The sequence below is a fragment of the Rhinatrema bivittatum genome, chromosome 3 (genome assembly GCF_901001135.1).
Source record: "Rhinatrema bivittatum chromosome 3, aRhiBiv1.1, whole genome shotgun sequence".
Classification (NCBI taxonomy): Eukaryota; Metazoa; Chordata; class Amphibia; order Gymnophiona; family Rhinatrematidae; genus Rhinatrema; species Rhinatrema bivittatum.
The window spans coordinates 119,923,237-119,945,952 of record NC_042617.1 but is presented as its reverse complement, the minus strand read 5'-3'; the positions used below and the strand labels follow the sequence as shown (position 1 = coordinate 119,945,952).

The following is a 22,716-nucleotide window of genomic DNA, read 5'->3' as shown; positions in this document are numbered from 1 at the left end:
AGAGGTTCTGATTGGATGGCTCAACGCTATTTAGCACGACTCAAAAAAGAACTCAGACAATTTCCATCAACATTAAATCCAATCCAAAAAAGGAAATGTCAATCTCCAAACAATATTATAACAATTGTGCCGCTTCCCAAAAGAATTTATTAATTTTTAATTTTTTGTAATTTTATTATTTTTGGTATTTAGCCGCATCATCAAGCCTGACAGCGTGTTCTCTATAATTTCCAAACGAGAGCCGCCCGGACCTCTAATCATCTGCGGCAGTCCTTAGTATTCTATTTTTTCAAATTTTTCAATTTTTACAATTTGGCTTTTCAAGGTTTTTCATTAAATCTTCAGTGCTGTATTTTAACAGAGCTCAATTTAACAAAGCTCGATTTCAAGCAGAGTTCGTTAATTTTGACAAAGCTCGGTTTTAACAAAGCTCTAACAGAGCTCGAGGGTTTTGACAAAGCTCAACATACGGCCGAAGTTTCGCAGCGCTTGCTGCTTCATCAGGAGCTGAAGTATAAAATTATTTGTCAAAAAGAAGCAATCTTTCTCTGTCGAATGAATACCTGTATTAAAACAATTTTATGAAAAATTAACAACTTTGAATATCTAAATAAGTAAATCACTTATCTGGGATCGGCAAACACTCCAACCTTAGAGCAGGACAACACAGTCTCACAACATCTTTGAACGAACAGAGACCATCTTAGCCTCGGACGCGGGCTTATAAGGCGAAAGCAACCAATCCAGACCGCACCCGTCATTCTCACGAATGACGTCAGTATCAAGTTTATCTTTGGCAAGACTGTAGATTCTAGTGGGGCATGACGTCAGTATCAGGTTTGCCTTCACAAAAACACATTAAGTTCCAATTCAGCGTTTAATCCATTTGGGTGGAGAGTGCCTAAGCGATGTATCCATCTTTGTTCAGCTCTCAGAAGTTGTTTATCCAGATCCCCTCCACGCCAATGGGGCATTATCTGTTCCAATACACAGATCTGCAATTCTTCAAAACTGTGTTTCTTTTCAAGACAATGAGATACAATAGGTGAAGTTTCACGTTGTGTGGCTAAACTTGAACGATGTTCAATAATACGAGTCCGGAGTTGCCTTGTAGTTTTGCCAACATATGTCATTTTACATGGGCATCGAATTATGTAAATAACACCTGCAGATCTGCATGTAGTGTTTTGTCTTAATTGTACTGACATTGGTGGGTTGTCAAACTCAATGACTGTAGTCACCAGTATATTTATGCATACAGAGCAGGCACCACATGCTGTGTGTGAGCCAGGTATTCATTCGACAGAGAAAGATTGCTTCTTTTTGACAAAGAATTTTATACTTCAGCTCCTGATGAAGCAGCAAGCGCTGCGAAACTTCGGCCGTATGTTGAGCTTTGTCAAAACCCTCGAGCTCTGTTAGAGCTTTGTTAAAACCGAGCTTTGTCAAAATTAACGAACTCTGCTTGAAATCGAGCTTTGTTAAATTGAGCTCTGTTAAAATACAGCACTGAAGATTTAATGAAAAACCTTGAAAAGCCAAATTGTAAAAATTGAAAAATTTGAAAAAATAGAATACTAAGGACTGCCGCAGATGATTAGAGGTCCGGGCGGCTCTCGTTTGGAAATTATAGAGAACACGCTGTCAGGCTTGATGATGCGGCTAAATACCAAAAATAATAAAATTACAAAAAATTAAAAATTAATAAATTCTTTTGGGAAGCGGCACAATTGTTATAATATTGTTTGGAGATTGACATTTCCTTTTTTGGATTGGATTCAACGCTATTTAGCCCAGTGATTTTAAGACACCGTAGGTTCAGTTTCAAAGGGTAGCCAGAAAGTAAAGATGTATTTTTCCACACTCTGGTAGGGCCTCCCAGCCTAGCCAAAAGGAGTTTTCTTTCAGAAGAGATACCTCATAGTGCAATCCCTGCCAGAAGGTCCTTCTTGGTTATAAGTTACAGTGAGGTAGATTTGTAAGCCAAATACCATTTAGGGGCAAAAGGGCTCTCATCCATGGGGGCCTACTCTAAACCATAGGAAGGCAAGCACCAGTGATGGATCCTGCTGCGAGAAACAGTGAGGGCAGAGAAGATATCTGATTTAAACTTTAAAGTATTTTTGGATTTTGAGTTAAGTGTGGAGGTTTTGGATCCCCCTTCCTCACTGGGAATTCAGAGCTGTGTGAAAGCCTGATCCCGCTGACTTTTCCCTAAGAGAAGTCCCCAGGAAAAAAACAATCAAGGACAAAGTAACAATTGAACTAAAGGAAGGAAGAACATGAATCAGGAGATCCCATTTGGATTTCCCTCCATCAAGGGACCAGGACAGGCTGGGTGTTCGAGTAGGAGAAGATGACCAAAGGTCAGATGGTGCAGATGGGACCCTGTCACTAGTGTTACATGTTCCGGCCGTGGTAGGCCCACGCCCGGGCCTACTCACCCCAGGAATCCAGCTGCTAGCTCCGGTTCACCTTCACTCGTGGCGGTGGGCAGCCACCTCCATCCCTGAGCGCCTGCAGCTGCCTCTGCTGCTTCTGACTCTTCTGCGGTTCCTCCCTGCGCCCGGCGGATCTCCTCCAGGCCCTGGCTTAGGCGCGCACACGCGTGTCTCGCTCACTCTTAAAGGGGCCAAGGCGGGAAAATAGCCTGCAGCCCTGGATGATGATATCACTGGGCCTCTGTATAAAAGTCAGGGCCCAGCCACTTGTTCCCTGCCTTGGCAACAGGTTTGCACAATTGTTTGTGTACTCGATGCTCGTTCCTGGTTCCTGTTTCCTGTTCCTATCATCGTTCCTATCTCCTGTTCCTGTTGTTGTTCCTGGTTCCTATTCCTACTTGTTCCTTCGCCTCCTCCTTGTACTCTTGGACTGATTCTCTGGTATTGACCCCTGCTTCGTCTGGACTACTGCTTCTCTGGTATTGACCGCTGCTTTGTCCAGACTACGCTTGGACTGATTCTTTGGTATTGACCCCTGCTTCGTCCAGACTACGCTTGGACTAATTCTTTGGTATTGACCCCTGCTTCGTCTGGACTACACTTGATCTAATCTTCTGGCTCTGACCTCAGCTCTGCTTCCGGTACCTTGCCTCCTTGCTGCCTGCCCTGACTCCAGCTTGCCCTGGATTCTCCTTCAGTATCCTACGGACCTGGCCTCTCAGGCTTCGGCCCATTTTTACCTAGATGCCTCCTGCTTTACTCTGTTCCTGTTGGCGTCTGGGTCTCTGGAACCCTGCCTCGTCCAGACCATCCTCGGCCCTCCAATACCTTTGCTGGTTCCTGGCGTACCCTTGTGTACACCAACTGGGAGTCATCACACAGAGGCCCGCCTAAGACCAGCCGGCCCCGGCACTCAAGGGCTCAACCTGAGGGGACCATGGGCTGGTATTGGCAAAGCTCCAGTCGGCTTCAGTCTCCTAGCCTGCTCAGACTCCCAAAGGTGGGGACCCGTAGGGCTTGTCCTGTGGGTGGCGTCAACCCCACCTCAGGCCAAGGGTCCGCCATCAGCGCAACAACTAGGACTCCAAGGGAACAGCCGCTGGGAGAGTATGTGTATTTAAAATCACCATGGGCTCTATCCAGATATCTGTAATAAGGACTCCTACCTACCATGCAGAAAATCCTGTATCAACAGTCAGATGTACACTCATTTTTGGACAATGGACTTTATTTAACTTCATGAATCAGTAAATTATTTTATACCCTGGTCCTGACTAATTCTTGTTGCATTCCACCTGATGGGAAGCACTAACAAATACCCTTCAAAGATATACACTGGCAACCATTTTTCATTGTCCAGATGATAAGTGAGAGCTTCCCTGCACAAAAAGAATTCCACCCAGGAACTGAGAGTCAGTGTCGGATGTGAAATGCTAGCCAGAGCAGCCCCAAATATATAACTTAGTTATGTGCCCTGAAGGGAGCTACCACTCCCTAAAAAAGCGGTTACACTTAAATTATTTTATAAATCTTCTTTCCTTGCAAATTTTGTTAAATCTATTTAGCTTATTTTCTTGTTCTAGTACCATTCTTTCTCAGATGGTAAGCAGCTGCAGTGAGCCACACAGGTTATATGACTTCATCTAATCTGCAGAAGATTCTTCCAGAGTTTCAAGGAAAAGCTTCCAGGCATGTGTAGGAATTCCTGTGTGTTGCCAGGTCTTCTGCTTTTCAGTTTTCACTTTTACAAGGAAGAAGAAGAATTTCCTGGCAGACTGCTGCCATTTTAGGCCCTAGTGGGACTTATTGACGCCTTTCTTTTTGCTCCTCTTGCTTGCTACTGAGTTCCTTTTATCAGCCAGTTTTATTTAGACTAGTTTCCTATTGCGAAACTGGCCACACAAAGTCATCATGTCTCTGTCTCTCTCCCCTCATTCAGATTTTTGCCACAGATAGGGTAGTAGAACACCCAGTGACCCCTTGATGCCCCCAAAACAATAATTTCCTTTTTACCTGTAAGGAAACAGGCCAGTTCATTTACAACAGTTTTAAATAATAATGAGTAAGCTAGGTCTTAGAGCATCTGCATATGCCATAAAAGCTCACTAAAGGGAAATAGGGGAGAGGGTTTGACAGAGGTGACTGTTACAGTAAAACATTACAGTTCCAAGGGCCTATACTTGATAACTGCAAAGAAAGACAATATCATTAAGTCCTTTTGTCTTTTTGTGTCAGTGTTTAATCATCTTAATTTCAAATGTTTTGCATTCTTCTGTACTTTTAAAATTCCCTTTTAGGAGATCCAAGATGGCACACTAGCGTTTCGGCTCTGAGCGTTCTCTTTGTTTTTCCTCATTTTTCTCTAGAATGCCTCACTCCGCATGTAAGCGGAGGGCGAGAGAGCATGTCAGCTCAGCTGCTTTCTCCTCTATCCCTCCGCTTGGCCCTGTAGACGCTCATATCCGAAGGGGAACTTCAGCTCCGGGTGTTTGCTCGCTGGAAGAGATTCAGGGGGAAGTTGAGCCTGATCCCCTCCCTGAGCTATTGGCATCTCTGTCCCTGGAGGAGAGGACTGCTCCTGCTAACCCTGCAGAGGTGCACGTACAGTCCCAGTGTCGAGACTGGGAGCCGACCGAGGATTTAGCTGGCAATCGACCTTGCCTTGAGCCCGAAGGGCTGGAGGTAAGCGCTCCTGCCTCACAGAAGACCTTTGATGTTGCAGGGGAGGTTGCTGGCAGTGCTGCTTTGCAACAAGCTGGAAGAAGTCAAGCTGATCTCCCACAAAGTCCTGTTGAGCTAGTAAGGCCTGCAACGTTCAATATGGAGGTTATGTGGCAAGCAATTCAAACCTTGAACTGCAATATCATTGCTCAAATAAATCCTCTCTTTGAGAGTGTTAAAGATTTGGATTTTCGTATAAATAATATGGAGAAAGAAACCAGGGAGAACAAGGAACTTCTGGATTCCTTTAAAGTTAAAACTGAGAATTCTTCAACAAGCACTTATGGTCCGATACAGAAAACTGAGCGGGCGAGTGCCCTCTCTCCCGACGCGCGCCCAGGCCACTGTCCTGGCGCGCGAGCTAGTAAATAAATGTATGTAAATGAGGGCCCACGGTAAAAGGAGGCGCTAGGGGCCCTAGTGCGTCCCTAGCGCCTCCTTTTTGACAGAAGCGGCGGCTGTCAGCAGGTTTGACAGCCGACGCTCAATTTTACCGGCATTGGTTCTCGAACCCGCTGACAGCCATGGGTTCGGAAAACGGACGCCAGCTAAATTGAGAGTCCATCTTCCAACCCGTGAGCCGCGGGCAGATTTTAAATTTTTTATTTATTTATTTATTTATTTTTACTTTTGGGGCCTCCGACTTAATATTGCTATGATATTAAGTCAGAGGGTGTACAAAAAAGCAGTTTTTTCTGCTTTTCTGTACACTTTCCCGGTGCTGGCCGAAATTCAAATGTGTGGCTTGGCTGCACATTTTACTTTCTGGAACGCGCGGGAATGACTAATAGGCCCATCAACTTGCATTTGCATGTTGTGGGCACTATTAGTTTCGGGGGGGGGGGGGGGGGTTTGGCTGCACGTTTTCAATGCGCTATTACCTTTACTGTATAAGGGGTAAAAATAGCGTTTCGAAAACTTACGGCCAAACGTGGGCTAACAGTGCGCTCCACTGGAGCGCACTTTACTGTTTCGGCCCGTAAGTAAGGAAAAACAAGTTCTTCAATATAAATTAAAAAATGTGGAAAATCAGATAAGAGGAAGAAATCTTCGGTGTATTCATTTCCCAAAAGTACCGCATGTCCCACCTAAGAATATGTGGAAAAGGTATTTAGTGCAAATACTTAAGATTCCTGAACAGGCTCTTCCCTTAACTTTAAGGGTATATTATATTCCATTTTTCAAGAAAAGTCCCCTTGATAAGGATAATATGCAAATTCTTTCACCTATAGAAACATCTAAATCGGATATTACAGCAATATTGGAAACTTCTGAAGACATCCTGGCCACGCCAGCCACTTTAATTGTTTCCTTTTTGCTTGAGTTGTATGGATTCTTAAGAAATATTTTAAACATTGGATGGAACTCTTTTTGAAAATGAGAGTACAAATTTTTCCTGATCTTGCCAGGTCAAAAGAGGAGGTGTCAGTTCCTGCTAATGAAGCCTAAAGTTTTAGAGCTTGGAGCTTTCTTCTTGCTTAAATTTCCATGCAAATGTATGGTTATGTTTTTTTTATCAACCTTCTCAATTATCATCATTCTTGTCCAAGTAGGAGGTCAGTCCTGTTCTTCCCGTCTTTGCACATTGAGCACATATTCCAGCAATTTGTCCTCTCACATTTTTGTTGAGCTGCCCCATTTGAGTTAGCTTTTCTGGTAGTTGGATTTGATATTATTTTGCCACTGGGGAGCGTTCTTGGATCTCTTTAAATTGTGGACTTGAGAAGCACGTAACACTAATATATTTTCTTTCTTATTTTTCCTTTTTTAAATGTGATTTTCTTTGTTATATGCATTACCTTTCAAGCGTATTTTTGGAATTGTAGTTGTGAAAATTAATACATTAAAAAACAAAAAAATTCCCTTTAAGTACCCTGATTGTAAGGTCCTTAAGGGAATGATCTTCCTTTGAGACATGTTCACCTACTGAGGTGTTGTGTCTGTGGACCTTAGGCTGAGGCGATATTGGCTCTAAGATTCTCATCCTTGGCAGGCGGACCCAGGCGAGGCAGAGACCAGTCAGGACCTTCACCTATACCGGCCCATTTCCCCTTAGGTTGAACCTTTGGGTGGCGGGATCGGCAGGATTTAGGTGGGGTCTCTGCAGATGAAAGAAGGGAAGGTCCGAAGTCAGCTAGGGTCATGGGCATGCAGCAAGCAGGCATATCTGAAGTCCAGGCAAGGGTCAACCAGGTATCTATCCAAAGGAGAGGGAGAGAGATGGATAGTGCTGAGGCAAGCAGGCAAGGCTGGAACAAGTGGGAAACAGAGAATGGAAAAGACTGGAACGAAGACAAGCTGGATAAAGACTGAGGACAAAATGGACAAAGACTGAGGACAAGCTGGACGAAGACTGAGGACAAGCTGGACAAAGACTGAGGACAAGCTGGACAAAGACTGAGGACAAGCTGGACGAAGACTGAGGACAAGCTGGATGAAGACTGGAACGCTGAGAAGCAACATGCACTGCTATGGAGTAGCTGGACCCTTGCTGAGGAAGTGAGGGAAGGACTGAGAGAGCCTTTTATAGGACTTGGTGTGTAAGGTCATTAGTAGGCATTGCTGGGCTTTTCCCACCATGGGCCCTTTAAATAGCATGAGGTCGGGCGCGCACGCGTCTAAGGTGGAACACGGCGGGATGGGGCCGGTAGAGTCCTGCTGTGTGAAAAGCTGGCAGCATCTCACCACTTTAGAGTGCAGCGTCCGACTGCATGGAGGGCCGGTGGCATTTGGACATGTCAGGAGCCTGCGGGGACGGGCCAGCTGGGGAAGTGAGTACGGCGGTTCACGAGAGCAGCCTGCAGACCGCCAAACATAACAGAGGTATCTCTCTGTTCTCTGAAAAGTGTTATTTTATGTCTGTGAAAATGTATTCTTATCCTTAATTTTATTTTGTTTTACTCTGTCCGTTGATGGATGCAATTGTGAGCATTGTCTCTCACTGATAAAACAGTGATGAATAAACACTTTGAATAACACTACTCTAATGGTTTGAACAGTGAACTTGAATAAAATATTGTTATGTTTAAACTGCTTTTTTCTGTGATTTTCTGTTGTTGTCTTGTTTTAATAGTGCTGGGGTTTCCAATATCAGTCCTCAAGAACCTCAAATAGATCTGGTGTTCAGGATTCCTATAATGAGTATGCATGAGAGATATTTGCCTGCACTGCCTCCATCGTATGCAAATCTAGCTCATGCATATTCATTATTGATAGCTTGAAGTCCAGAGGTGGCCACCCCTATAATAGTGCATATTTGTACTACCATTTCTCTGTGTATTCCAGGTCTTCCTTTTTCTTTCTCGGGTTCTGGAATTTATTAATTTGTCTGAAACTAATATTTACTCATACATCTGAATTAACGTAAGAGCAAAGTTCAGAACAGCCACCATCCTAGAGTTAAGTAGGCCAAACTGTCTTGGCTGCATATTTGAGTTATCAGAATTTGCTTTCTTTTGTGGATCAATTTTTTAGATGGCCCCTGTTCAGCACAGTTGCATGTTTTGAACATGTAGAAATATTTTATTTTTTTTGTAATTTGCTTTAGCAGTGAAAAGATCTCCCTGTTTGTAGATTCTACTAAGAACATAAGAAAATGCCATACTGGGTCAGACCAAGGGTCCATCAAGCCCAGCATCCTGTTTCCAACAGTGGCCAATCCAGGCCATAAGAACCTGGCAAGTACCCAAAAACTAAGTCTATTCCATGTAACCATTGCTAATGGCAGTGGCTATTCTCTAAGGGGCGGATTTTCAGAGCCCTGCTTGCCTAAATCCGCCCAAAACCGGGCGGATTTAGGCGAGCAGGGCCCTGCGCGCCGGTGAGCCTATTTTACATAGGCCTACCGGCGCGCGCAGAGCCCCGGGACTCGCGTAAGTCCCGGGGTTCTCCGAGGGGGGCGTGTCGGGGGCGGGCCCGGTCGTCGCGGCGTTTCGGGGGCGTGTCGGCAGCGTTTTGGGGGTGGGTACGGGGGCGTGGCTACAGCCCGGGGCGGTCCAGGGGCGTGGCCACGCCCTCCGTACCCGCCCCCAGGTCGCGGCCCGGCGCGCAGGAGGCCCGCTGGCACGCGGGGATTTACTTCTCCCTCCGGGAGGCGTAAATCCCCGGAGAAAGGTAAGGGGGGGGGGGTGTAGACAGGGCCGGGCGGGTGGGTTAGGTAGAGGAAGGGAGGGGAAGGTGAGGGGAGGGCGTTAGAGGATTCCCTCCAAGGCCGCTCCGATTTCGGAGCGGCCTTGGAGGGAACGGGGGTAGGCTGCGCGGCTCGGCGCGCGCCGGCTATACAAAATCGATAGCCTTGCGCGCGCGCCGATCCAGGATTTTAGTGGATACGCGCGGCTCCGCGCGTATCTACTAAAATCCAGCGTACTTTTGCTTGCGCCTGATGCGCCAGCAAAAGTACGCCTATTCGCGTTTTTTGAAAATCTACCCCTAAGCGGCGGATTTTCAGAGCCCTGCTCGCGTAAATCCGCCCAAAACCGGGCGGATTTACGCGAGCAGGGCCCTGCACGCCGGGAAGCCTATTTTACATAGGCCTACCGGCGCGCGCAGAGCCCCGGGACTCGCGTAAGTCCCGGGGTTTTCGGAGGGGGCGTGTCGGGGGGGCGTGTCGGGGGGCAGGCCCGAACCGCGCGGCGTTTTCGGGGCATGTCGGGAGCGTTCCGGGGTCGTGGCTATGGGCCGGGGCGGCCCGGGGGCGTGGCCGCGCCCTCCGGACCCGCCCCCAGGTCGCGTCCCGGCGCGCAGGAGGCCCGCTGACGCGTGGGGATTTACGCCTCCCTCTGGGAGGCGTTAATCCCCCGACAAAGGTAAGGGGGGGGTTTAGACAGGGCCGGGCGGGTGGATTAGGTAGGGGAAGGGAGGGGAAGGTGAGGGGAGGGCAAAGGAAAGTTCCCTCCGAGGCCGCTCCGATTTCGGAGCGGCCTTGGAGGGAACGGGGGTAGGCTGCTCGGCGCGCGCCGGCTATACGAAATCGATAGCCTTGCGCGCGCCGATCCAGGATTTTAGCGGATACGCACGGCTCCGCGCGTATCTACTAAAATCCAGCGTACTTTTGTTTGCGCCTGGAGCACAAACAAAAGTAGGCTATTCGCGCTCGTTTTAAAATCCGCCCCTAAGGGGCGGATTTTCAGAGCCCTGCTCGCGTAAATCCGCCCAAAACCGGGCGGATTTGCACGAGCAGGGCCCTGCGCGCCGGGAAGCCTATTTTACATAGGCCTCCCGGCGCGCGCAGAGCCCCGGGACTCGCGTAAGTCCCGGGGTTTTCGGAGGGGGCGTGTCGGGGGGGCGTGTTGGGGGCGGGCCCGAACCGCGCAGCGTTTTCGGGGCGTGTCGGGAGCGTTCCGGGGGCGGGCCCGGGGGCGTGGCTACGGCCCGGGGCGGCCCGGGGGCGTGGCCGCGCCCTCCAGGACCTGCCCCCAGGTCGCATCCCGGCGCGCAGGAGGCCCGCTGACGCGCGGGGATTTACGCCTCCCTCTGGGAGGCGTAAATCCCCCGACAAAGGTAAGGGGGGGGTTTAGACAGGGCCGGGCGGGTGGGTTAGGTAGGGGAAGGGAGGGGAAGGTGAGGGGAGGGCAAAGGAAAGTTCCCTCCGAGGCCGCTCCGATTTCGGAGCGGCCTCGGAGGGAACGGGGGTAGGCTGCGCGGCTCGGCGCGCGTCGGCTATACGAAATCGATAGCCTTGCGCGCGCCGATCCAGGATTTTAGCGGATACGCGCGGCTCCGCGCGTATCTACTAAAATCCAGCGTACTTTTGTTTGCGCCTGGAGCGCAAACAAAAGTAGGCTATTCGCGCTCGTTTTAAAATCCGCCCCTAAGTGAACTTAATAGCAGGTAATGGACTTCTCCTCCAAGAACTTATCCAATCCTTTTTTAAACACAGCTATACTAACTGCACGAACCACATTTTCTGGCAACAAATTCCAGAGTTTAATTGTGCGTTGAGTAAAAAAGAACTTTCTCCGATTAGTTTTAAATGTGCCCCATGCTAACTTCATGGAGTGTCCCCTAGTCCTTCTACTATCCGAAAGAGTAAATAACCGATTCACATCTACCCGTTCTAGACCTCTCATGATTTTAAACACCTCTATCATATCCCCCCTCAGTCGTCTCTTCTCCAAGCTGAAAAGTCCTAACCTCTTTAGTCTTTCCTCATAGGGGAGTTGTTCCATTCCCCTTATCATTTTGGTAGCCCTTCTCTGTACCTTCTCCATCGCAATTATATCTTTTTTGAGATGCGGCGACCAGAATTGTACACAGTATTCAAGGTGCGGTCTCACCATGGAGCGATACAGAGGCATTATGACATTTTCCGTTTTATTCATCATTCCTTTTCTAATAATTCCCAACATTCTGTTTGCTTTTTTGACTGCTGCAGCACACTGAACCGACGATTTCAATGTGTTATCCACTATGACACCTAGATCTCTTTCTTGGGTTGTAGCACCTAATATGGAACCCAACATCGTGTAATTATAGCATGGGTTATTTTTCCCTGTATGCATCACCTTGCACTTATCCACATTAAATTTCATCTGCCATTTGGATGCCCAATTTTCCAGTCTCACAAGGTCTTCCTGCAATTTATCACAATCTGCTTGTGATTTAACTACTCTGCACAATTTTGTGTCATCTGCAAATTTGATTATCTCACTCGTCGTATTTCTTTCCAGATCATTTATAAATATATTGAACAGTAAGGGTCCCAATACAGATCCCTGAGGCACTCCACTGTCCACTCCCTTCCACTGAGAAAATTGCCCATTTAATCCTACTCTCTGTTTCCTGTCTTTTAGCCAGTTTGCAATCCACGAAAGGACATCGCCACCTATCCCATGACTTTTTACTTTTCCTAGAAGCCTCTCATGAGGAACTTTGTCAAACGCCTTCTGAAAATCCAAGTATACTATATCTACCGGTTCACCTTTATCCACATGTTTATTAACTCCTTCAAAAAAGTGAAGCAGATTTGTGAGGCAAGACTTGCCCTGGGTAAAGCCATGCTGACTTTGTTCCATTAAACCATGTCTTTCTATATGTTCTGTGATTTTGATGTTTAGAACACTTTCCACTATTTTTCCTGGCACTGAAGTCAGGCTAACCGGTCTGTAGTTTCCCGGATCGCCCCTGGAGCCCTTTTTAAATATTGGGGTTACATTTGCTATCCTCCAGTCTTCAGGTACAATGGATGATTTTAATGATAAGTTACAAATTTTTACTAATAGGTCTGAAATTTCATTTTTTAGTTCCTTCAGAACTCTGGGGTGTATACCATCCGGTCCAGGTGATTTACTACTCTTCAGTTTGTCAATCAGGCCTAACACATCTTCTAGGTTCACCGTGATTTGATTCAGTCCATCTGAATCATTACCCATGAAAACCTTCTCCATTACGGGTACCTCCCCAACATCCTCTTCAGTAAACACTGAAGCAAAGAAATCATTTAATCTTTCCGCGATGGCCTTATCTTCTCTAAGTGCCCCTTTAACCCCTCGATCATCTAACGGTCCAACTGACTCCCTCACAGGCTTTCTGCTTCGGATATATTTAAAAAAGTTTTTACTGTGAGTTTTTGCCTCTACAGCCAACTTCTTTTCAAATTCTCTCTTAGCCTGTCTTATCAATGTCTTACATTTAACTTGCCAATGTTTATGCTTTATCCTATTTTCTTCTGTTGGATCCTTCTTCCAATTTTTGAATGAAGATCTTTTGGCTAAAATAGCTTCTTTCACCTCCCCTTTTAACCATGCCGGTAATCGTTTTGCCTTCTTTCCACCTTTCTTAATGTATGGAATACATCTGGACTGTGCTTCTAGAATGGTATTTTTTAACAATGACCACGCCTCTTGAACATTTTTTACTTTTGTAGCTGCTCCTTTCAGTTTTTTTCTAACAATTTTTCTCATTTTATCAAAGTTTCCCTTTTGAAAGTTTAGCACGAGAGCCTTGGATTTGCACATTGTTCCTTTTCCAGTCATTAAATCAAATTTGATCATATTATGATCACTATTGCCAAGTGGCCCCACCACCGTTACCTCTCTCACCAAGTCCTGTGCTCCACTGAGAATTAGATCTAAAATTGCTCCCTCTCTCGTCGGTTCCTGAACCAATTGCTCCATAAAGCTATCATTTATTCCATCCAGGAACGTTATCTCTCTAGCGTGACCCGATGATACATTTACCCAGTCTATATTGGGGTAATTGAAATCTCCCATTATTACTGCACTACCAATTTGGTTAGCTTCCCTAATTTCTCTTAGCATTTCACTGTCCATCTCACCATCTTGACCAGGTGGACGGTAGTATACCCCTATCACTGTAGTCTTCCCTGATACACAAGGGATTTCTACCCATAAAGATTCAATTTTGTATTTAGTCTCATGCAGGATGTTTATCCTGTTGGACTCTATGCCATCCCGGACATAAAGCGCCACACCTCCTCCCGACTGCTCCTCTCTGTCATTGCGATATAATTTGTACCCCGGTATAGCACTGTCCCATTGGTTATCCTCTTTCCACCATGTCTCTGAGATGCCAATTAAGTCTATGTCATCATTTACTGCTATACATTCTAATTCTCCCATCTTACTTCTTAGACTTCTGGCATTAGCATACAAACATTTCAAAGTTTGTTTTTTTATTGTATTTTTATTCTGCTTTTTAATTGATAGGGATAAGTTAGAATTTTTTAGCTCAGGTGAGTTTTTAGTTACAGGCACTTGGACTACTTTTCTAATTATTGGAACCTCACTGTCGGGATGCCCTAATTCTAATGCATCATTAGTATCCTTTAAAGATACATCTCTCTGAACCATGCGCTGCTGAGCGACTGTCGGCTTTCCCCTTTGTTCTAGTTTAAAAGCTGCTCTATCTCCTTTTTAAAGGTTAGCGCCAGCAGTCTGGTTCCACCCTGGTTAAGGTGGAGCCCATCCCTTCGGAAGAGACTCCCCCTTCCCCAAAAGGTTCCCCAGTTCCTAACAAAACTGAATCCCTCTTCCTTGCACCATCGTCTCATCCACGCATTGAGACTCCGGAGCTCTGCCTGCCTCTGGTGACCTGCGCGTGGAACAGGGAGCATTTCAGAGAATGCTACCCTGGAGGTTCTGGATTTAATCTTTCTACCTAAGAGCCTAAATTTGGCTTCCAGAACCTCCCTCCCACATTTTCCTATGTCGTTGGTGCCCACGTGTACCCTCCCACATTTTCCTATGTCGTTGGTGCCCACGTGTACCACGACTAGAAAGATTTTGAAGAAATAATATGAGCCATGTTAAGAGAATTTTACGGTAATTGTGAGCTCCTCAGAAAACGTATGTTTTGCTCGATATGCTGTACAGATGTTAGCAATGTTATTTTGCAAAATATATGTTTGTCGTCATAAAAATGAGCATGTACTTGTACTGTAGGAACAATGTAGAATTATGCTTACCCAAAATAAGCATATCATGTTATGAAATCTGATCTTTAGGCTAAGAGAGGGGGTGTGAGGGGGCAAATCAGTTGTGCTTGTGCTTGAATTTTAAAGGAATCAGAAGGGCTTCACAGTTGGGAACAGAGTTTCATAGCATACAGCTCCCTGTCAAATTTAAGATCTTAACCATTTTCTTCTTTTCTCTGTAAGACCCTTTTGGTCTCTTACTAAGTTCAGTCTCTAAATTAGAGATGGTATTTCCCTGTTCCATGCACCCTTTGTTGTGTTTGACGGCTCGCGGGCTGCCCCCTCAAGCCGTCGCTCTCAACTCCACAGCTGGCACGCTCCAGCCAGCCGTCGCCATCCTCGTATGCACCTGAGGCCGGCCCTCTTAAACAGACTGCGGCGGGAAAGGCCCCGCAGCCCCTGTTGATGACATCACTGTCTTCGCCCTACATAAGGGCAGCTTCCCTGATGCACTCTGCCTCAGCAACAGATCCAGCTACGTCCCCTAGTACGTGTTGCTCCCTGACTTTGCCCAGCCTGTTGCAGTCTTCGTCTGTCCAGCCTGCCTCAGCCCTATCCGTCCCTCCTCCTGTCCCTTGGATGGATACCTGGTTTCAACCCTTGTCTGGTCTCTTGCTATGCCTAAACGCTGCCTGCCTCGACCCTTGCCTGAACTCTCGCTATGCCTGAAAGCTTTCCGCCTCGACCCTTGCTATGCCTGACTGCTGCCTGCCTCTGACAATAGCCTGCCCTGGACCATAAATCTAGCCATCTGCCTCTGACAATAGCCTGCCCTGGACCATAAATCTAGCCATCTCCAGAGACCTTCACCTAAGTCCTGCCGGCCCCAGCACCCAAAGGCTCAATCCGAGAGGAACGAGGGCTGGTACAGGTAAAGTTGTAGACCAGTCTCTGCTTCGGCTGGGTCTACTTGCTGGCAATGAGAACCTGCAGAACTCTTCCCTGCAGATATAGCCAATCTCACCCCAGCCCAAGAGTCCACAGATACAACACCCTTTAGTTTGTTTGCACTTTTGATATGTGCCTGCTAGGCATGTGCAGCAGGAAAAAATGTGTTTCACTTTAAAATTTGTTTCACGGGGATCCTAATTCATTTCTTTAGTTTCTAAATGAAAAAAAAAATTACTTAGTAGTTTTATTCATTTTTGTTTGCCATTAAAGTCAATGGGGAAAGCATTATAGGTAATTTTCAGCCTATATTGGGCTCCTGAATAGGAGGTTTCTAATCAATTGTCTTAAAACTTGTTGGAAGAAATCAACAGAAGGGGGAAAGAGCTCCAAGGTGCCTAGAAAGACTGAGGAGACTGGAAAGTGGCACCAATAGTGGCATGAATAGCCTACAACTCCATAAAGGGGCAAAAGAGTACCAGCATTGGCATAATTTCATCAATTCACTGTAAGAGCAAAGAAGCAGAAAAAGTGGGAAGAACACTCCAAAACTCCAAAAATGATCACCCACCAGCAACAGTGCCATGAACCCTTGATGGCATCTCAAGTGGCAAACTAGCACCAAAAGAAGCATTAGCATCCTAAGGCAGCATGAAGGGAGAACAAATCAGAAAAGATGGCAGTAAAACCTCCAAGGCTGTCACTGATAAAGGGACCAAGAAGCACAAAGAGTGGCTTCAAGGCTCTAAACCACCATGGGGTGCAAAACAGCCCCCCAGACTGGCAAGGTGTTAGCTCTAGGATACAACAGCAAGGCACAGTGGTAAAGAAAACTCCAAGGTATAAGGTCTGGGCATGGAAGTAAGGCTGAGTGGCACAAAGATCCCCAAGGTGCAGGGTGGAATTTAGATTTTCTTGTAGAATCAGTTTGCCAAATGTAACAAACCAGTATAACAAACCAAGAAGAGATCAAGTGTGGGTGGAACACCCCAAGACTCTAAAAGAGATTATCACGTACCAGCAACAATGCCATGAATCCTTGATGGTATCTCAAGTGGCAAACTCGCATTGACAGTGGCAACAGCATCCTAAGTCAACATGAAGGAGGAACAAAGCAGAAAAGGTGGCAGTAAAAGCTCCAAGGCAGGCACTGATAAAGAGGCCAAGCAGCACAAAGAGTGGCTTCAAGGTTCCAGAGCACCATGAGAGGTGCAAAGCAGCTGCTCCAGACTGGAAAGGTGTTAGCTCTGGGGTACGAAAGCAAGGCACAGTAGCAAAGGAAACTCGAAGGTATAAGGTCTGGGAATGAAAGCAAGGCTGAGTGGCACAAAGACCCCCAAGGTGCACGGTGAATTTAGATTTTCTTGTAGAATGGGTTTGCCAAAAGTAAAGGTTACTATCACACTTAGTACAACACATTGGTTTCTCTAATGATTGTAGGGTGGTTTTCCAGGAAAGTAGTGAGGGCCACTTTATCTAGAGTCCATTTCCCACATTGAGCTGTTCTCAGCCTGTTAACTTGACCTGGTTTTCTGGTTTTGCATGAAATCTCTGGCACTACTCTTACAGGTAAATTTTAAAAGAAGCGCACATTGGCATGCAAGCAGAGATACGCTTAATTTTATATCGTGCTTACAAGTACATGCATATCATTTAAAATATACCTGCCACGCATATGTGTGCAACCTTTACTTGCATGGTTTAATAATATGCTCGCGCAAGTGACCATATTTGGGGGGGCGGGGGGAGGGAGAGAGAGAGCCTCTGTTAGACAATTTGACAGTCTATATATTTCCAACTGTAAGAGGGGCACTTTCAACTCAGGGTGGGTTTTTTTTTTTTGGGGGGGGCGGTGTTACAAGGGTCTATAGACCCTTGTGCTCTAGGCAGACCAATGTAACACCGCTCCTCCAAAACCCATCTTGATTTGAAAGTGCCCCTCTTACAGTGGGATATAGAGTATCATATTCCCTCTCTCTATCTCTTTTTTCATGGTTCCTCATTCTGTAAGCCCCACACTTGGAGCCGTAATCTAAACTTCCCAGCTTCTTAAAATTTATTTTGCTCGTGTGCGGCCCGCATGTGCATGTATGGGGCCGTTTTTGCGTGAGCAACCATTTAAAATATACCTGTAAGTATTATCATATTCAGAACAGTAAAATAGTTATGCTTCAGCAACTTTTGTCTTGTTCCAGTATTTTCTCTTTCAGAATGAGGGATTTTTGGGGCAAAAAAATCTTGCCATATCCTGTACCTGTAAGAAGATGATTTTAGGGAGCTAGTTAAGATTTCCGGAATACATTGTAATGCAAAAGTGGGGTTAGCTATGGATCAAAACAACGCCTAATAAATTGATAAATGTGGATCAATATGTACATTTAACATAGCTTAGCACATCTTAAACATAAGAATTATTAAAGCCTGAAACAGTCTCAGCCCCACTGTCTCTGGCTGTTACTGATGAGCTGATAAGGTAGGAGGCAAGAGACATTTGGTTCCTCTAACATTTGTTGTTCTAAGAAATAAAATTGATGAGAGCCAGCATTCAGGAGATTAGTACAGGATATATCCCTAACAGCTATACTCATAAATATTACTATGACTGTGAGTCTTTTATAGCTTGACAACTCCAGGTGGCTAATGTCAGAGCTATGGGTGTAAATTGAAACACCTAACTTGCAGACACTGAACTAAAGTCAGAGAAAATAAGATATATAAAGCTGTGCAATAGTGATTAACTGAATGAGCCATGAACAAGAGAGTGAATAGCTTCTATATGTGGAGTTCCCGGTGTCGTACAGTCCTTCGTTTCAAGAATACACAATTCCATAGCAGGGAGGACCTATGAGGAAAGTATTCTTTGTATAATACCTTTTCTTTATTCTTATCTCTGTGATTGCAATCTTATTTACTTGATTAATCTATGTAATGCCTAGTGATGTGTGCTCATACTGATATTTATTATGATATTGTTTATATTTCCTGATTTCATATCATATATTTACAACATTTAGTAGACTAATTTTTGCTTTACCAGATTGTGTGTAGAGTGTTAAATGATTTAATATATAACCACTTTTCACAGGTACCTGAATTCTGTCAAGTTGGCACTTCCTCATTTATTGGTTTTGGTTACTAGTGTTAACCTTTTATGGTATACAGTGTAGTAAATGGTTTCTGTTGAGCATCTTATGTCTTGTACCAGCAGTTTTTCCTCTGAATGAGGGCTTTGTTGGAAAAACTACCCCATTTTAATCAAATATACAACAGGGTGGAAAAACCAGGCTGAGATTGTTGGAGGAAAGGAAGTACCATAGAACAAGTTTTGGGCTCTGGTAATGTTTGTTTTGGGGACAAAACACCCCAGTATAACAAGAAGAGTGCAAATATGGGGAAAACACCCCAAAGATCCAAAATAGGGCCCCAGCAATATTATGGAAGGTTGGTGTGAGACAGCAAGTTCTTTATGGTGGTATGGCAGCTGATGGGATAAGTAGGTATGAGGCAGCAAGTCCTGGAAGGAGAAACTTGTTTCTTTTGTCTTTTTTCACATTTTTTATTTGTGGAGAAAACAGCACAGTAGGAACAACAGAAATGAAGAAATATGAAAACCATGCTGGGGTCATTGCTCCAGCATTAGAATAAAAGAAAGAACTATAGAATAGATGGAGGTGAGGAGAAATGTGTTTCCAAAATGTTTCACCATTTTTTCTGGGGAAAAGCAAACACCACAGTAAGACAAAGAAACAAGGAGAAACAAACACCTGAGCAGCAGGTGATGGTGAGCCCTTAGGCTGCTATCAAGTTGGCAGCAAGGGTCAGATACTTGCTAGAGAACATCAGCGCTCAAGGATTTCTAACTTGCCAGCATGTTAAAAGGAATTGTGTTTTGAATGGCATTTAAGATGAGGTCAGAACTTTGTGCATTACATGCAATATAAATCATAATGATTTTTACAAGTATTTTATGTGCAAAAGAAAAATATTCCTAAAAAAATACTTTTGCTTTGATCACACCGCAATAAGCATTTTTTGACCAATGATTATACCAATGAGCATGTTATTGGGATCAAGACACAAGGAATTTGTGCAATCCTGTGCCTATATGATGGTCATTTAGAAACATAGAAACTTAGAAATGATGGCAGAAAAGGACCAAATGATCCACCAAATCTGCCCATCAGGCTTATGCCAGTATCTGCAGTATCAGCAAGCCGAGGTTAAACCTAGGGTCCATCCAAGGGAAGGCGGGATGGATAGGCAGGGCAGGAGGACAAGAAGCAAGGCACATTGAAGAACAAAGAGCTGAAGACTGACCACAAGCACTGATAAGATAAAAGCCATAAGAACTGAAGAACAAGACACTGGAACTGAAGACCAGACAAAGACCAGGGGCAACTCACACTACAGAGAGTGTGGGAGATCTGTTGCAGAGACAAGGAGAAGATGCAGCCGAGGCCTTTTATAGGTGTAACCCCGTGATGGCATCCAGGAGCTCTGCTGGCCATTTCTTGCTGTGGGCCCTTTAAGAGGATGGACGTTAGGTGCGCATGCACCTAAGAAGAGCTGAGTTGCCTGGTGGCATTGGGAACCAGTGACAGTGGCTCGGACTGCTGGTGAGTGCAGAAGTCCGTGGGGGAGGGAATGACCCGCAGACTGCCAAATATAACATAACTGCACAGAATGGCAGATACTACCCTTACAGAAGGTATGGGAGTAACTGCACAGAACAGCAGCTACTATTATGATCAACTTGCTGGGCAGACTGGATGGATCATTTGGTCTTTATCTGCCTTCATTACTATGTTACTATGTCCCATGGGACTTGAATGTTGTCCTTTCCCAATTAATGAAGCTGCCTTTTGAACTTTTAGAAATGACTTCTCTTAAGTTCATGACATGGAAAGTAGTTTGTCTGGTAGCAGTGACTTTGGCTAGAAGAGTCCACAAACTCCAAGCTCTCATTCATTATCCCCCATACATTCAATTCTTCCACAATAGAGTGATGCTCTGCACTCACTCAAATTTCTTCCAAATGTGGTCTTCGGCTTTCTATATCAATTAATCCTGCCTTCTCTCCACAACCACATGCACATGAAGCTGAGAAGACCCTTCATATGTTAGATTGCAAAAGAGCTCTGGCGTTCTACCAAGCTTCTCAGCTCTTTGTTTCATATGACCCTAATTGACTTGGAGTAGCAGTGGCAAAACATACATTTGTCAAACTGGATAGAAGAACTCATTCAGCTCTGCTACTCTTCAACAGGCTTACAAATCATATATCTGTCATAGCTCATCACTTGAAAGCTATGACTTCCTTCTGTTGCCATTTGCGAGAAGTACCACTTGAAGACATCTATAAAGCTGCAACATCGTAGTCTGCTCACATCTTTATATCCCATTACTGCCTGGACAATCTGTCAAGAACTGACAGTAAATTAGGTCAAGCAGTTTTGCTCAACCCATTCTCTCAGTAGTCTACTCTCCACAGTGGAATCTAGGTTGCTTACTTATTAAATGCTCAGTTTGGGAATCCCTACATGTCTTGGCTAAATCAGTTTTCTTATCAACAGGAAAAGCAAGTTTGTTTACTGTAAATAGTGTTTTCCATAGATAGAATGAATTAGCCATGCTAAATACCTGCCCGCCAGTTGACCTCTTGGCAAGGATTAGCTTTGTTATCAACTGAGAAGGCTCAAGTCCCACACTTGCTCAGTAGATCTAAAAGATCTACTAGCTAGGAGAGACTAATCCGCTCAGTACCTCCAGATGACATCACCCACATGTCATGAGTAATTTATCCTGCTATTTACAGAAACACCATTTACGGTAAGCAAATCTGTGCCAGGTATGCCATGATACAAAAAAGGTTGGGAACCACTGTCTTAATCCAAGATTCTTTTCCTATTGTTCTCTTAGTTTACTTTGAAAAGGTCAAGGAAGTAACATTCAGAAGCATAACATATAAAAGAGAAAGAAACCACCTTGTAGACTTTGTGAATGAAGATTTATCTAATTAACCCAATGTATAAATCCTTTGCAAGATATTACATGAAGAAACTTGAAATACTGAATATTGAGAGACCATGCTGTTGTGCTAGTCCCGAAAAAGATGGAAACCAGCCTAAATTGTGAACTGGTTCTTGAAGAAGCAAAGGGATTTTGCATTGTTCCCAACAATCGGGCCTTCAAACATGTTTCCCCCCCCCTATTGACAGGAACCCTGAAGAGCCCATCTCTTACTACCTGAAAGAAAAGGAGCTACATTTTCTTCCATCTGGCCCTTGCCTCCCTTCTTTTACCTCTTTTCTTTCTCTCCATCTGTGCTCCACAGTCTTCCCAGCTGCCTCCCCTCAAATAACCAGTTTTCTTAGTCTCCTTTTTCACGGCTGCAAGGACTGGGTCTGCCAGGTGTCACTGCCTCTTTCATTCTACCAGTGAAACTCTTCCTTTGCTGACGATGGGAAAAGTTTCATAGCTTCTGCAGCCTGATTTATCTTCCTATCCAGGACTAACATCATGACCCTGAGTTATTTATAGGAATCATACTTGTACAGTACAAGTATAATCACAAACTCAAAACCTTTTGGAGCCTAAACAAAGACTACCAATAAACTGGAAGATCAGTTTCCCTAACTGAGCTAGTGGGTGATTTAAGCTGTTAAACATAACCCCAGCCCAAGTTAGAGGCAGGATTGAGACTGCAAGTCATACGGGATTTTTTCCCCAGAAAGTTCAGGCACTTGATTAGAGTCTCATACTGTGGTAAAACAGTAGTTATCCTTTGGTTTGTAAGAGTATATAAAAGTATATATAGCTGGGCTGGCCCTTCTCCTGGGGGAATTCTGCGCTACAGCGGAATGCAGAATTTGTGCAGAATTCCTCCTTCGCGCAGAATTCCTCTCTCACCTCGCAGATTTCTTCACTCATTGCAGTTCCCGCAGATTTCAACGCCACCACGCAGATTACCTCCCTCGCGATTTCCTCCCGCGCCGGAAAAGGATAAAAAAAACCACGGAAGCATGTCGCACACGGACAGCGGCCAATCCGGGACAGCGACGTCAAGTGGCGCACGGAGAGTGGAGGCATCGCATCGCAGCACGGCACTGGCGGCTCGAGGAGCAAGCAGCAAGGAGGAGAAGAGGGAGAGAGAGAAGGGAGGGGAACAGAAGGGAGGGGGAAAGAGAAAGAGAGAAGGGGAAAGAGAAAGAGAGAAGGGGAAAAGAGAAAGAA

At 45.2% G+C, this 22,716-nt stretch overlaps 1 protein-coding gene across 1 annotated transcript in view; it reads right to left on the bottom strand.

Moving 5' to 3' along the window:
• VPS54 (VPS54 subunit of GARP complex) overlaps positions 1-22,474 on the bottom strand; it is a 294,894-nt gene extending 272,420 nt beyond the window's left edge. The window contains exon 1 of the mRNA XM_029593654.1: positions 22,393-22,474. The gene's annotated coding sequence lies outside the window, so the exon portion shown is untranslated. The remainder of the gene's footprint in view (positions 1-22,392) is intronic.
• Between the last annotated feature and the right edge of the window lie 242 nt (positions 22,475-22,716).